The following is a 14,757-nucleotide window of genomic DNA, read 5'->3' on the forward strand; positions in this document are numbered from 1 at the left end:
TTTATAAGAAAGCTGGAACTAAAACCCAGGATGACAGAAATCTGGTCCAAAGTCTGATCTACCAAATCTTCGTGTGTGTACATAATGATGGTTTTTAAGGTGCATACTATGTGCCAACCACTGTACTCCGCATTGGAGTAGATAAGATAATCCATTTGGACATGGTTCCAGCCTAACATGGGGCTTTCAGGTCTTAGTGGGAGGGAGAACTAGTATTGACTGTCCATTATACACACGAGGAAACTGAGTCACAGAGAAGTTAAGTGATTTGCCCAAAGTCACACAGCAGGCAAGTGGAGAGGCCAGTATTAGAACACAGGTTCTCTGGGTTCTCTAGACTATCTCTAGACTGTAAACTTGTTGTGGGCAGGGAATGTGTCTGTTTACTGTTATACTGTACTCTCCCAAGTGCTTACTACAGTAGTCTTGACACAGTAAATGCTCAGTGTATATGATGGACTGACTGACTGACTCTGACTCCTAGGCCTAGGTTCTTTCTGCTAGGTTATGCTGCAGTTCTGTTGGCAGGGTCTCCTGAAAGGATTTATGGAAGATTTAGGGAGGTTTCAGAAAGTTCTACACCAGCTACTTTGTCTGATCAGCCTTATCTTGTTATGGGCAGGGGTTTTACTAGCTCGGCTGCCAAGGTGCTTAAAATACTGCCCATCTGGGAACTAGGACACTTCTTCCTCGTAGGCACTCTCAAATGACCCATCTTGGAGTAAATAAGGTCTCATCTTTGAGGGCCAGATGTTCCACAGTGAAGAAGCAAAAAGTTGCTGCACAGTTGCTGCACATGTGCCTTGGGGAATTTCTCATACTCGTTAAGGAAAGTCTTGATAAAAATTAGAGCTGTATATTAAACAATGACCCTGCTATGCAGCTAGTTACTTTTAACCATTGTTTTCAGGCTGCATGGTAACAAGGTAATCCTCTCTGTTCCCAGGAGCTGAACACATTTTTAAGGATATTCTACTGCCCGCCACTGAAAGACAGGCATTTGAACATTGTCACTGGTTTAGACTTCAAGCTTACTTATATGATTTCTGTTTTTTTCTGTCAGTACTGCAATTAAATATGTGGAGGAAGTATGGATTCGTTATCTAGTTAGATATGATCATATGGTATTTACTCAAATATCTTTTTTAATTAAATTCATGCCATCTAAAATCCAGATGGGTCCTTTTACATAGTCACTATGGTTTACACAAAAATAAATATTTTTGGGATGTTTTAGAAAAACTGAATTTAGATTGTAACACTGGAGTTGTAATTTCAGCTAGAAGAGCTGGTTGTGGATTTTCCAAACTCTCTTGCACCATTAAAGCGAGTTTTTAGGATTTACTACTATAGTACACTCCCCCACCCTCTTCCTCTCCCTCGCTCCCCATCTTCCTCTTATACAAATGCTCATTCAAATTTCAGCTTTTCATTGGCTCAAATTTCAGTCTGTGTAGAGATTCCATGATGATCTTTGTGGAAAACTATGACCACACTGAACTCAGGCATCCCTGCTTTAACAAAGAACTCAAGGATTGAATGGATAAAGAAATCAGAATTACATTCTTTCCTTCAAATACCTCTTCCTGACCATGGATAAAGCATAATACACATGGAACAGGGGGAAGTTAGGTCAACATGCCCCAGGCTGCGTCCGTTCCGGGGATAAACAGAGGGCTTAAAACTCCAAGGTCTTCCACCCAGTACTTTGCACAAGCACTTAAATATGGGAAAATAACTCTCTCAAAAAAAACAACTTCTTACTTGTTTATTCTGCTATAAATGGGGTAGTCATTTCAGTTATCAACCTGGGACAGGGAGGTTCTGAGAATAACCTGAGCCTCATTTGCAGACAATCCAAGATTTCTCTTAAGTAGAACTAGTAGGTCCTCAATTGAGTTTCTCAATTTTTAAGTCTTCTCAAGTTTCAGCAGTGCAAGTGAGCAGGGCTTGCTCATTTAAATCCACTTGTTAAGGATACCTTTTAACTTGTCCCCTATTCTAATTGGACTAGTCAATCTTCCATTTCCAATGGGCCTTTTAAGGTCCTTGAATTGTTTCAGACGTTTAACTCCATCCTCAAGCCTCTTGCCCTGGGCCTTCCCCATCTCTTGGCTCTAATGATCTGGTCACGTACTTTATTGATAATATTGAAACCATCAGATGTGCTCTTCCTAGAATTTCCTCTGGTCCTCTCCAATACCTTCCTTCCCCGTCCCTTCTTTGACTCCCATCTTTCCCTCCAGTATCTCAAGAGGAAATCTTCCTCCTCCTCTCAAATCTACCACTTCACCTGCACCTCCAACCCATCCCTTAACACCTTATCAAAACACTTGCCCCTTCCTTTTTTCCTTCCCTGACAAACATCTTCAACTGTTCACTCTCCAGTGGCTTCTTCCCCACTGTGCTTTCAAACATCCTCATGTATCCCCATCCTAAATAAAAGAAAAATTCCCTTGAGCCTACAGCTCCCTCCAGTTATCATCCCATCTCCTTGCTACTATTGCTCTCTAAATTTCTTGAGCGAGTTGTTTATACCCGGTTTCCCCTCTTCCCCTCTTCCAATTCTCCCTATGACCCCCTTCCAATCTGGCCTCACCTCCTTCACACCACAGAAACTACTCTCTCAAAGGTCACAAATGATAAATCACCTTCTTGCCAAATCCAAAAGCCTCTACTCCATTTTAATCCTCCTTGACGTTTCAGTTGCTTTTGACACTGTTGACCACACCCGTCTCCTGGAAATATTATATAACAATGGTTTCACGGACACTGCCCTCTTCTAGTTCTTCTTTTTCTCTGGCTACTCATTTTTAGTCTCTTTTGCAGACTTCTCCTCTGCCTCTCACCCTCTAACTGTGGGAGTCCCTCAAGGTTCATTTCTGGATTCCCTTCTACTCTCCATCTACACCCACTTCCTTGGAGAATTTACATGCTCCCATGGCTTCAACTACCATCTCCATGCTGATGAGTTCCAAATCTACATCTCCAGCCCTCATTTTTTCTTCCTCTCTGCAGATTCATATTTCCTCCTACCTTCAGGACATCTCTACTTGGATGTTCCACAGACACCTTAAACATAGCCTCCAAGACAGAACTCCTCATCTTCCTCAGCAAACCTTGTTCTCTCCCTGAGTTTCCAATGATTTTTAGACAGCACTACCTTTCTCTATGTCTCACAAGCCCTATAATCTTGAATCATCTTTCTTATTCACCTACATATTCAATCTGTTACCAAATCCTACCAGTTCTATCTTCACAACATTGCTAAATTTCTCCCTTTCCTCTCTATCCAAACTGCTACCACAGTAATCCAGCCACTTGACTTATCCCACCTTGATTACTGCATCAGCCTCCTGACTGACCTTCCTGCCTCCTGTCTCTCTCACTCCAGTTAATACTTCACTCTCCTGCCTGAATCATTTTTCTACAAAACCATCCATGTTTCCCCACTCCTCAAGAACCTCCTTGGTTCACTCATCCACCTTCACATCTAATAGAAACTCCTTGTCACTGGCCTTAAAGCACTTAATCACCATATCCCCGCTTATCTCACCTTGTTGATTTCCTATTACAATCCACATGTTCACATCACTCTTCTAACACCAATCCATTTAGTGTACCTCCATCTCATCTATCTCATTGCTTATCCCTTGTCCATATCCTGCCTCTGGCCTGAAACTACCTCCCCCTTCATACTGAACCGGTGATCACTCTCCCCAACTTCAAAGCCTTACTAAAATAACAACTCTTCCATGAGGCCTTCCCCAACTAAGCCTTCATTTCCCCTATTCCCTCTTCCTTCTACAATGTTCTTGCACTTGGATTTGAACCTTTTATTCGGCCAACACTCAGGCCCCCAGCACTTATGTTGTTGTCACTGTCTTATGCTGTCGAGTTGTGTCCGACCCATAATGACACCCTAGACACATCTCTCCCTGAATGCCCCACTTCCATCTACAATCATTCTGGTAGCGTATCCAAAGAGTTTTCTTGGTAAAAATACGGAAGTAGTTTACCACTCCCTCCTTCCATGCAGTAAATGAGTCTATGTCCTCGACTCTCTCCTATGCCGCTGCTGCCCAGCATGGGTGAGTTTTGACCTGTAACAGATTGTCTTCCCCTTGCTAGCCACTGCCCAAGCTAGGAATGGAATGGGTATGCCTCTGCTTGACTCTCCCTCCTGTACTCATGACTGATAGAGTACTGAAAACTCTCCAAATGCGACCCTGAGAGGGGAGCACTTATGTACACAACCATAATTTATTTTAATGCCTGTCTCCTCCTCTAGAATATAAGCTCCTTGTAGGTAAGGAAGGTGTCTATCAACTCCTAAGTATGCTCCTAAGTACTTAGTACAGTACTCTGGCGATAATAAGTGCTCAGTACAAACTATCGGTTGATTGATTGAGGGCCATGCCTTGTGCCTTTTTAACTTTCATTTTCCTCAAAAATAGAAGAATCTAGCAATCAGAACCTGGCTAGGTTATGAGTGACCTGCAACCACCTCTGGTGAGCCAGAATTAATGATAACAATAATAATAATAGCATATGTCAAGTGCTTACTATGTGTCAGGCACTGCATTAAGTGCTGGGGTGTGTGGATACAAGCTAATTGGGTTGAACATCATCCTTGTCCCACATGAACTCACAGTCTCAATCCCCATTTTAAAGATGAGGTAACTGAGGCACAGAAAAGTGAAGTGACTTATGCAAGGTCATACATTAAACAAATGAGGCAATTGGGATTAGAACCCAAGTCCTTCTGACTCCCAGGCCCATGCTCCATTCACTAGGTCAGACTGTCACTGGTACTTATTGAGCACCTACTGTTCTGCTCCTGATACTTTATTTCCTGGAAGGGTGAGAAAGAACAAATCCCGATTTTTATTTTGAAGCACAATATGGCAACAATCAGGTGTTGATCCAAAACTTGCACCCCTTTACTGTATTCACTAGAACCCTGGGGCTCTGTTTTGCTGTTCCCTTGAGAAAGTCCTTCAACCCGGTATACTGGTCATAAAGTCCAGTAGAACTTTAATATTCTCTGGATGGGACTGTGATTGGCTCTATAAGGAGGGGTGGGGCAGGGGTTGATGCGCCACTTGAGACAATATAGAAGATAAGCACAGAATGATTTCACTCCTAAGACATTTGACTCCTTTAAGCAATCTGTTTTCCTAGGACATGGCCCAGCAGGGATGGGCTGGTATGTGGTTATGTATGTCTGGAAATAGCATCACAGCTGGCCTGGTGCTACACATCTACTCCTTTGGAGGAGAGTGCCGTTAGTTTTCTCGTGTTTCAGAGGTTTTTTGGGGTAGGGAAACTCGATGGACTTTAGTAGGCATCATAGGGATTTCTCCCTATGGAATGATTCCACGTTGAATGCCCTTAATAAAATTATGCTAAAGAGTTTAATTTAATGGAACCTGCTTCATTTGTCCTTTTTCTTTAGCTATTCTTTAACAGCTGAGGCTCCTTCTAGGTAGTCTGAAGTACATTATTTGCAAAACTTACAGTTTAGTTATCTGGACTGGGTTGAAGCAGTACATCTGCTCAACATTTTGCCGTCAGAGAGTCAGTAGTGGGTAGAGCAGGGGCCTAGGAGTCAGAAAGACCCAGGTTTAATCCCAGCTTCTGCATTTGTCTGCTCTGTGTGTGACCTTGGGCAAGTCAAGTCAGTTCTCCGTGACTCAGTTATCTTATCTGTAAAATGGAGATTAAGACTGAGAGCTATATGTGGGACAGGGTCTGTTCCATCCTGATCTGCTTGTATCTATCCCATCACTTAGTACAGTGCCTGTAAACTCATTATGGGCAGGGAACATGTCTGCTAATGCTGTTTTATTGAGCTCTCCCAAGTGCTTAGAACAGTGCTCTGCACATAGTAAGCACTCAATAAATACCATTGATGGTGATAGTAAGCGCTTAACAAATATGACAATTATTATTATTATCATTAACAGCAGCTTCACCTTTTCCAGAAGAGATTAACTTTGCCATAGTAGAAGTAGCTTAAGTCTGCTTAGTTTTCAGTTCTCTAGAATGTGGCTAAGGAAATAGGGAGAATTGGTTCCCAAATTAGTCTATCACAATCCAGATTAGATGCACTTGGCCACGGTGTCAAAATAAATAGTTTGTGCTCATGCACACAGTTATTGTGATGGATGAATACAACTGCGTGAGTTTTCATTTTCGAGGGATTTGCCTCATGCAAACACTAGCTACTTTCTATTTTCTGATCCAATTTCCACCTTCTTTCCAGACCCTGAATGGTGTTCCACAGCTGCTTTAATAACGTCCCCATAGCGTGGCATAATGGAAAGAGCACAGGCTTGGGAGCCAGCGGTCATGGGTTCTAATCCCAGCTCCTCCACTTGACAGCTCTGTGATTTTGGGCAAGTCACTTAACTTCTCTGTTCCTCAGTTCCCTCATCTGTAAAATGGGGATTAAGAGTGTGAGCCCCTCGTGGGACAACCTGATTAGCTGTATCTACCCCAGCACTTAGAACAGTGCTTGGCACATATAAGCACTTAACAAATACTATCATAATAATTCTTTTAGATTGTGAGCCTGTCTTTTAGTCTTTTAGACTGTGAGCCCCTTGTTGGGCAAGGATTGTCTCTGTTGCTGAATTGTTCATTCCAGGCCTTTAGTACAGTGCTCTGCACACAGTAAGTGCTCAATAAATACAATTGAATGAGTGAATAATACTTCCTAAATGAAGCTAAAGAATGGTCTTCTCTTCATCTCCTCTTCCCAAAGAGCTCAGCCATGTTATGTTTTCTGTTTATCGCTGATCTGTGTGCTATTTAACTCATCTTTTAAAATGAATCCAATTTTGATCCCCAAAAGATTGTTTGGCTTTGGTTCATCTGGTTTGACATTTTTCAATTACAAAGTAGTTATTACTTGTCTGAATTTATGATTAGCACAGCCTAACACTCTATAAATAAAAAAGGAATAGTAAAAACAAACCTATCCTTTTTCAGCTGTTCTGAAGATCTCAGCATTTCTTTGGAATCATTAGCAACAATAGTGTATCCTCATTATTTGACCCTCAGTTTTAGGCAATATACAAATAATGTTATTTTCCTGATCAAGATGCAAACATGTATATCATTTGTTGAGTATCAATATCCATATTTATTGAGCATGTGTTGTATGCGGATCACTGTACAAAATAAAAAGAGTACAGTCAAGTTGGAAGACAACACTCTCTGCCCTCAAGTACCTTATAATCTAATGGGAGAGGCAGAAGGCCCAAATAGCAAGGGAGTAGAAGGAAAATCACAAATACAACTGTTAACAATAAGGATGAGCAAAAAAATGCATAAATCAGCCAATCAACCAGTCATTCATATTTATTGAGCACTTACTGTGTGCAGGGCACCATACTAAGAGCTTGAGAGACAGAGTTGATAGACACGTTCCGTACCCATGAACAGTCCACAGTCTAGAGGGGCTTACAGAAATTAATATAAATAAATGCATTATGGATATGTACATAAGCTTTGTTTACAAAGATGATGATATTGATGGTGAGATCCCATCCAAACTTGTGAGTGTTGCTGAGAAGACCAATATGTGGGAAGATCGACATTCCCCTCCACATGGTTTGCTGTAAAAACAGAGATTTTCTGCATTGATTGGTTCTTCCCAATAAATCTCTTTGTGAATTGGTATATGATATATGTCAGAAAAAGGTGATATATGGAATGCTGAACCCCATATGGAACAGCGACTGTGTCTTATCTGATTATCTTGTATCTAGCCCAGCACTTAGTACAGTATTTGGCTCATGATAAGCACTTAAATACCACAATTAGGATTTAGTATTGCACTGTTAAGAATAACATATATATTGTGCAAAGAATTAAATAATGGTGTATAGTCTTTCACTCAAAGCAGATTGTGCTTAATCAAGTGAATACTATGACATAGTAATTGGATACACTGACCCTCAAAATTAGAACTGAGCCATCTTCAACTGTTCACTCTCCAATGGTTACTTCCCCACTGCTTTCAAACGTGCTCATGTCTCCCCTCTCTTATAAAAGACCCTCCCTTGACCCCAAGGCTCCCTCCATTTATCAACCCACCTCCCTTCTACCATTCCTCACCAAACTCCTTGAGTGAGTTGTCTATACCCACTGCTTTTACTTCCTCTCCTTCGATTCTCTCCCTCTCTCCCTTCAATCTGGCTTCTGCCCCCTTCACTTCACAGACATTGCCCTTTCAAAGGTTATCAGTGATCTCTTTCTGTCAAATCCAATGGCATCTACTCTGTCCTAATCCTTGTCAACCACTCAGCCGCATTTGATGCTGCGAACCACCCTATTCTCCAGGAAACATTATCTAACCATGGCTTCACTGATATTGTCTTCTCCTGGTTCTCCTCCCATCTCTGGATGATCATTCTCAGTCTCTTTCTCAGGTTCCTCCTCTGCATTCCACCCTCTAACTGTGGGAGTCCCTCAAGGCTCAGTTCTGGGTCTCTTTCTATTTTCCCTCTGCAGCCACTCTCTCAGAGAGCTCATTCACTCTAATGGATTCAACTACCATCTCTAAGCAAGTGAATCTCAAAGCTACATCTCCAACCCTCAGCTCTCTCCTCTGCAGTTTTGTGTTTCCCCTTGCCTTCAGGATAGCACTACTTGGTGTCCCGCTGACACCTCACACTTAACATCCATAACAGAATTCCTCATCTTCCCACCCAAACCCTATCTTTCCCCTGATATTCCCATCACTGTAGAAAACATAATCATCATCCTCCCTCTTTAAGCCCATTGCTATTATCTCCAACTCATCTCTCATTCAACCCACAAATTCAATCTGTGACTGAGCAGTGTCAGTTCAACCTTCACAACATCACTTTATTGCGGGAACATCTCCTCCAAGAGGCCTTCCCTAAGTCCCCATTTCCTCTCTCCTTCTCCCTTGTGTGTCACCCTTGCACTTGTATTTGCACCCTTTATTTACTCCTCCTTCGGCCCTATGTCTGAATTATTTATTTATAATTTATAATAATAAATTATAACTTATGTGAATCATTTATTTATATTAATTCTTGTCTCCCCCTCTAAACTGTAAGCTCTTTATAAGCAGGGAGCATGTCTACCAACTCTATTATATACTCCCAAGTGCTTAGTACAGTGTTCTACACACAGAAAGCACTCAATAAATACTATTGTTTGAGGGAATGATGTGGGCAAAAGCGTTGGCAGTGAGATAGACAAATTAAGAAACAGTGAGTAGGTTGGTGTAGAGGAGTGAAGTGTATAGGCTAGGTAGATCAGTAAGGTAAAGTAAGAGGATACTAGTGAATCGAGTACCTTAAAGTCCACATGAGGGATTTCTGTTTCCCTCTAGACTCTAAGCTCACTGTAGGCAGGGGATATGACTAACATCTCTGTTATATTGTATTCTCCCAAGTGCTTAATAAATATGACCAACTGATTGATTGATTGAGTAATGCTTATGTGGACAGATGGGTTTTGAGAAGTGGTGTGGCAGGAACCAAATCTTTTTTTTTTTTAGAAAAATGATCTGGGGAGCAGAGTAAAGCATTGCCTGGAAAGGGAGAGACACAAGGCAGGGAAGTCAACCAGGAGGTTGATGCAATGATCAAGGTGGGATATGCTAAGGGTTTGGATCAGTGTGGTAGCAGTTTGGATGGTGAGGAAAAGGTGGTGTCTAGAGATATTGTGAAGGTAAAACCGACAGCATTTGGTGACAGATTCAATATGTGGGTTGAATGAGAGATAAGTTGAGTATAATGTCGAGGTTAAGGTCTTACGAGATAGAGAGAACTGTGGTGCTGTTTACAGTGATATGAAACTCAGGGGACCAGATTTAAGTGGGAAGATTAGGAGATGTGTTTTGGGTATGTGAAGTTTGAGGTGTGGATGGGACATCCAGGTAGAAATGCCCTAAAGGTAGGGGGAAATGCAAGACTGCAGAAAAGAAAAGAGATCAGGGCTGGTGATATAGATTTGGGAATCATCTGCATAGAGATGATAGTTGAAGCCATAGAAGTGAATGGCTATTATTTTTTATTTATTATTTGTGGCATTAGTTAAGCACTTACTATATGACAAGCACTGTACTAAGGACTGGTGTAGATGCAAGTTAATCGGGCTGGTAACATTCCCTGTCCCATGCGAGTCTCTCAGTCTTAATCCCTATTTTAAAGAGAAGTTAAGTGACTTGCTCAAGGTCACACAGCAGACAAGTGGTGGACCTAAGATTACAACTCAGATCCTCTACTCCCTGACCCATACTCCTTCCACTAGGCCACACTGCTTCTTCAAGGTAGTAGATGTAGTTGGAAGAAAGAAGGCGGCACAGAACTAAGTCTTGAGTGACTCCCATAGTTTGGGTTTGAGATACAGAGGAGGAGTCTGCAGAGACTGATAAGATTTGTCCAGAGAGGTAGGAGAGAGCAGGAGAGGACAATGTCAGTGAAGCCAAAGTTAGGTAATGTTTCAAGTAGAACAAGCTGGTGCACAGTATCAAAGGCAAATGAGAGGTCAAGGAGGATTAGTTTAGAGTAGGGACCATTGCAAAGGGTTAATATTCATGGGAAAAACTTAATGAGATGAGCTGTAAACACTGATTTGCATGATCCAAGAATACAGTATTATTTATTTTTCATACTCTTACACTTAGAATTTTATGCATAATTTGTCTCCTGCTTGCGCTGAATACGTACAGCGTTCATCTGTCTATCTGTAAATACTCGAGAAGGCCTTTATTTACTTTTAATGTTCTCTCTTAAATTCTCCTAGTAGACTGTAAACACCTTGAGAGCAGGAAATGAATGTTTTGCTTTTGTTGTCTCTTCAAAGTGCTTAGAACTGAACACTGCACAAAGTCAGTACACAGAGCAATGCTTTACATATATTAGGCACTCAGTAAGGAATGATGAATGAACAAAGATTGATGTTTTGGAGGAAATTCGATATTTTCTGATTTGAGCATTTGCTATATCCTATCTCAACTACTGCAGCAGCCTCCTTGCTGAACACCCTGCTTCCAGCCTCTCCCATCTCTTCTCAGTCTTCACTCTGATGCCCTCATCATTTTTCTAAAAATATCATTCTGCACACATCTCCCCACTTCTCAAATGACCCCATGGGTTGCGCATCCATCAAGAAGAAACTTCTCACCATCAGATTCAAGGTACTCAATCGCTTTTCTCCATCTAATTTATTCTTATTCCTCTCCCACTACAACCCAATACACACACTTTTCTCTTCTCTAATATCAGTCTATATTAGAGAGGAGTGGTGGCAGTTTAGTCCTTCGGGTTGAACTGCAGGTGAGATGGGCTAGAGGAGGAAGGGGGCATGATGGTTTCCTGGTGGAGGTAGCTTGGATCCCTATGTCCCCCAAATAATAATAATTATGGTACTTGTTAAGTGCTTATTATGGGCCAAGCACTGTTCTAAGCACTGGTGTAGATACAAATTCATCTGGCTGGACACAGTCCCTGGCCCACATGAGGCTCACACTCTTAATCCCTATTTTGCAGATGAGGTAACTAGATCCAGAGAGGTTAAGCTACTTGCCCAAGGTCACACAGCAGATATGGAGGAGCCAGGGTTATTAATAATAAAAATAATAATGATGATGGTATTTGTTAAGCGCTTACTGTGTGCAGAGAACTGTTCTAAACTCTGGGGTAGATACAGGGTAATCAGGTTGTCCCACATGAGGCTCACGGTTAATCCCCATTTTACAGATGAGGTAACTGAGGCACAGAGAAGTTAAGTAACTTGCCCACAGTCACACAGCTGACAAGTGGCATATCCGGTATTCGAACCCATGACCTCTGACTCCCAAGCCCGGGCTCTTTCCACTGAGCCATGCTGCTTCTCTAAAATAAATGATTTATAACATTATAAATTGTAAGCCATTGCAGCATGGCTCAGTGGAAAGAGCCCAGGCTGGGGAGTCAGAGGTCATGGGTTCGAATACCGGATATGCCACTTGTCAGCTGTGTGACTGTGGGCAAGTCACTTAACTTCTCTGTGCCTCAGTTACTTCATCTGTAAAATGGGGATTAACTGTGAGCCTCACGTGGGACAACCCGATTACCCTGTATCTAACCCAGGGCTTAGAACAGTGCTTGGCACATAGTAAATGCTTAACAAATACCAACATTGCATCTTGCCCTGGACCATGGGGATGACAAAGTGACTTAAACCTTCTTCTCCTTACTGTGGAGCTCAACTCAAACTGCCATTTGGAGTGTGGGAGGGAATGGAGGAAAGAAAAAGCCTTGCAGCAGCCTGGTGTCACCCCCTGACAGCAAGGGAGCTATGCACGGGGCTCTGGGACATCCAAGGGCAGCTGGAGGGTTAGGAGGTGGAAGACAGGGACCAGTGTTCGCTCCATGGTGGAATCATACCAGGAATCATCTTACTGACACAAAGCAAGAGGCTGAGGAAGGCAAGGGTAATGGATATGTACCTTAAGTGCCATGGAGCTGAGAGTAGGGTGAATATCAAGTGCCTGAAGGATACAGATCTAGGTGCACAGGTGATACAGAAGGAATGGTGAACAGGGGAAGTGAGGGCTTAATTAGGGAAGGCTTATGCATATATGTACAATGCATAAATTATAGATATATGTATAATAAATTATTTACTTATATTAATATCTGCATCCCACTCTAGACTGTAAGCTCATTGTTGGCAGGGAACTTGTCTACCAACTCTATTAGAGAAGCAGCTTGGTGTAGTGGATAGAGCACAGGCTTGGGAAGCAGAAGGTCATGGGTTCTAATCCTCACTCCTCCATTTTTCTGCAGTGTGACCTTGGGCAAATCACTTCACTTCTCTGGGCTTCAGTTGCCTCATCTGTAAAATGGGAATGGAGACTGTGAGCCCCACATGGGACAGGAACTGTGTCTAGCTGATTTGCTTGTATCCATCTCAGTGCTTAGTACAGTGCCTGGCATTCATTCATACAGTCATTCATTCAATCATATTTATTGAGCGCTTATTGTGTGCAGAGCACTGGCTAAGCTCTTGGAAGTACAATTCAGCAACAGAGACAATCCCTGCCCACAAGGATCTTATAGTCTAGAAGTGGGAAGACTGACATCAAAACAAGTAAACAGGCAACAATATAAATCAATAGAATTATAGATATATGCACATCAAGACAAGTAAACACATAGTAAGCACATAACAAATACCAATATTATTATTATAGTGTACTCTCCCAAATGCTTAGTACAATGCTCTGCCCCTAGCACTCAGTGAAGACTTTTGATTGATTCACTGATTGATTGAAGTCCTCTTGGAGGAGGTGCAACTTTAGGAGGGTTTTGAGGGAGAATGTTGTTCTGTCACACACGAGGGAAGGGAATTCCAGGTGAAAGGGAGGATGTTCTTATAGGGTCTATAGAGCTAGAGACAAGACCGAGGTACAATCAATCAGTCAACTGTATTTATCGAGTGCTCATTGTATGTAGACCACTGAACAAAGTGTTTGGAAAAGTATGATATAACAGAGTTGGCAGACATGTTCCCTGCCCACAACAAGCTTACAATCTAGAGGACTACATCATACAGATTGACATTAGTAGAGAAAAGTGTGCAGGTTGGATTATAGTAGTAGATAAGCAAGGCAAGTTGGGAGAAGAGCTTGATTGAGTCCCTTAAAGCTGATGTTAAGGAGTTTCTGTTTGATAGGAAGGTGAATGGGCAGCCATTCTGAAGAATGGGAAGATAAGAGGGGAAAGTTGTTTTTAGAAAATGATGTGGAAAGAAGAATGAAGTATGGATTGGAGAGGGGAGAGGTAAAATGCAGGGGGGTCGGTATGGAGGCTGTAGTAGTCAAGGTGGCAGATGATAAGTGCTTGGAACAGTGGAGTAAGCAGTTTGAATGAAAGGGAAATAGTGGATTCTAAACATGTTGTGATGGTAGAAATGACAAGATTTTGTGACAGATTGAACATGTGGGTTGAATGAGAAAGATGATTCAAGGATAATGTCAAGGTTGCAGGCTTACAAGACAGATAGGATGGTGATGTTGAATATAGTGACAGGAAAGTCAGAGGGATGAAAGGGTTTAGGTGGACAGTTGAGTTCAGTTTTGAACACACTAAGTTTGAGATATCAGCAGGACAACAAAGTAAAGACATTCTGAAGGCAAGAGAAAATGCAAAACTGCAGAGAAGGAGAGAGCCTAGGGTTGGAGAGGTAGAGCTGGAAATCAGATACACAGAGATCATAGCTGCAGCTGTGGTAGAGAATGAGGTATCCAAGGCAGTAGGAGTAGATGGAGAATAGGAGACCCAGTACTGAACCCTGAGGAACTTGCACAGTTAAAGGATGGGAGGCAGAGGAGGATTCTGTGAAAGAGACTGAGAAGGAGCAGGCAGAGAAATGGGAGGAGAACCAGAAGTGGACAGTATCAGTGACATCAAGGATAGATAGTATTTCCAGGAGAAGATGGTCTGTATTGCAGAAGACAGCTGGAAAGTCGAGGAGGTTTAGGACAGGGTAGAAGGCATTGAATTTGGCAAAAAAGGTCACTGCTCATCTCAGGAAGGGCAGTTTCTGGGCAATTAAGGGACCGGGAGCCAGATTGGAGGATATCAAGGAGAAGTGGAAGTAGCATGTGTAAACAATTCGCTCAAGGAGTTTGGAGAGGAATGGTAAGAGGGGAATGCAGAGATAAGTGGAGAAAGTATTGCTGTCTATCCCCATAGCAGTTATGTACCTAACCATGTACAA

General features: G+C 42.1%; 1 non-coding gene across 1 annotated transcript; it reads right to left on the reverse strand.

Annotated features, from left to right (window-relative positions):
- Window positions 1-4,101: 4,101 nt before the first annotated feature.
- LOC114815935 lies at window positions 4,102-4,239 on the reverse strand. The gene has a single exon (XR_003763742.1). It is a non-coding gene; the product is annotated as a small nucleolar RNA SNORA7 (small nucleolar RNA).
- Between the last annotated feature and the right edge of the window lie 10,518 nt (window positions 4,240-14,757).

The sequence above is a fragment of the Ornithorhynchus anatinus genome, chromosome 1, assembly GCF_004115215.2.
Source record: "Ornithorhynchus anatinus isolate Pmale09 chromosome 1, mOrnAna1.pri.v4, whole genome shotgun sequence".
NCBI lineage: Eukaryota > Metazoa > Chordata > Mammalia > Monotremata > Ornithorhynchidae > Ornithorhynchus > Ornithorhynchus anatinus.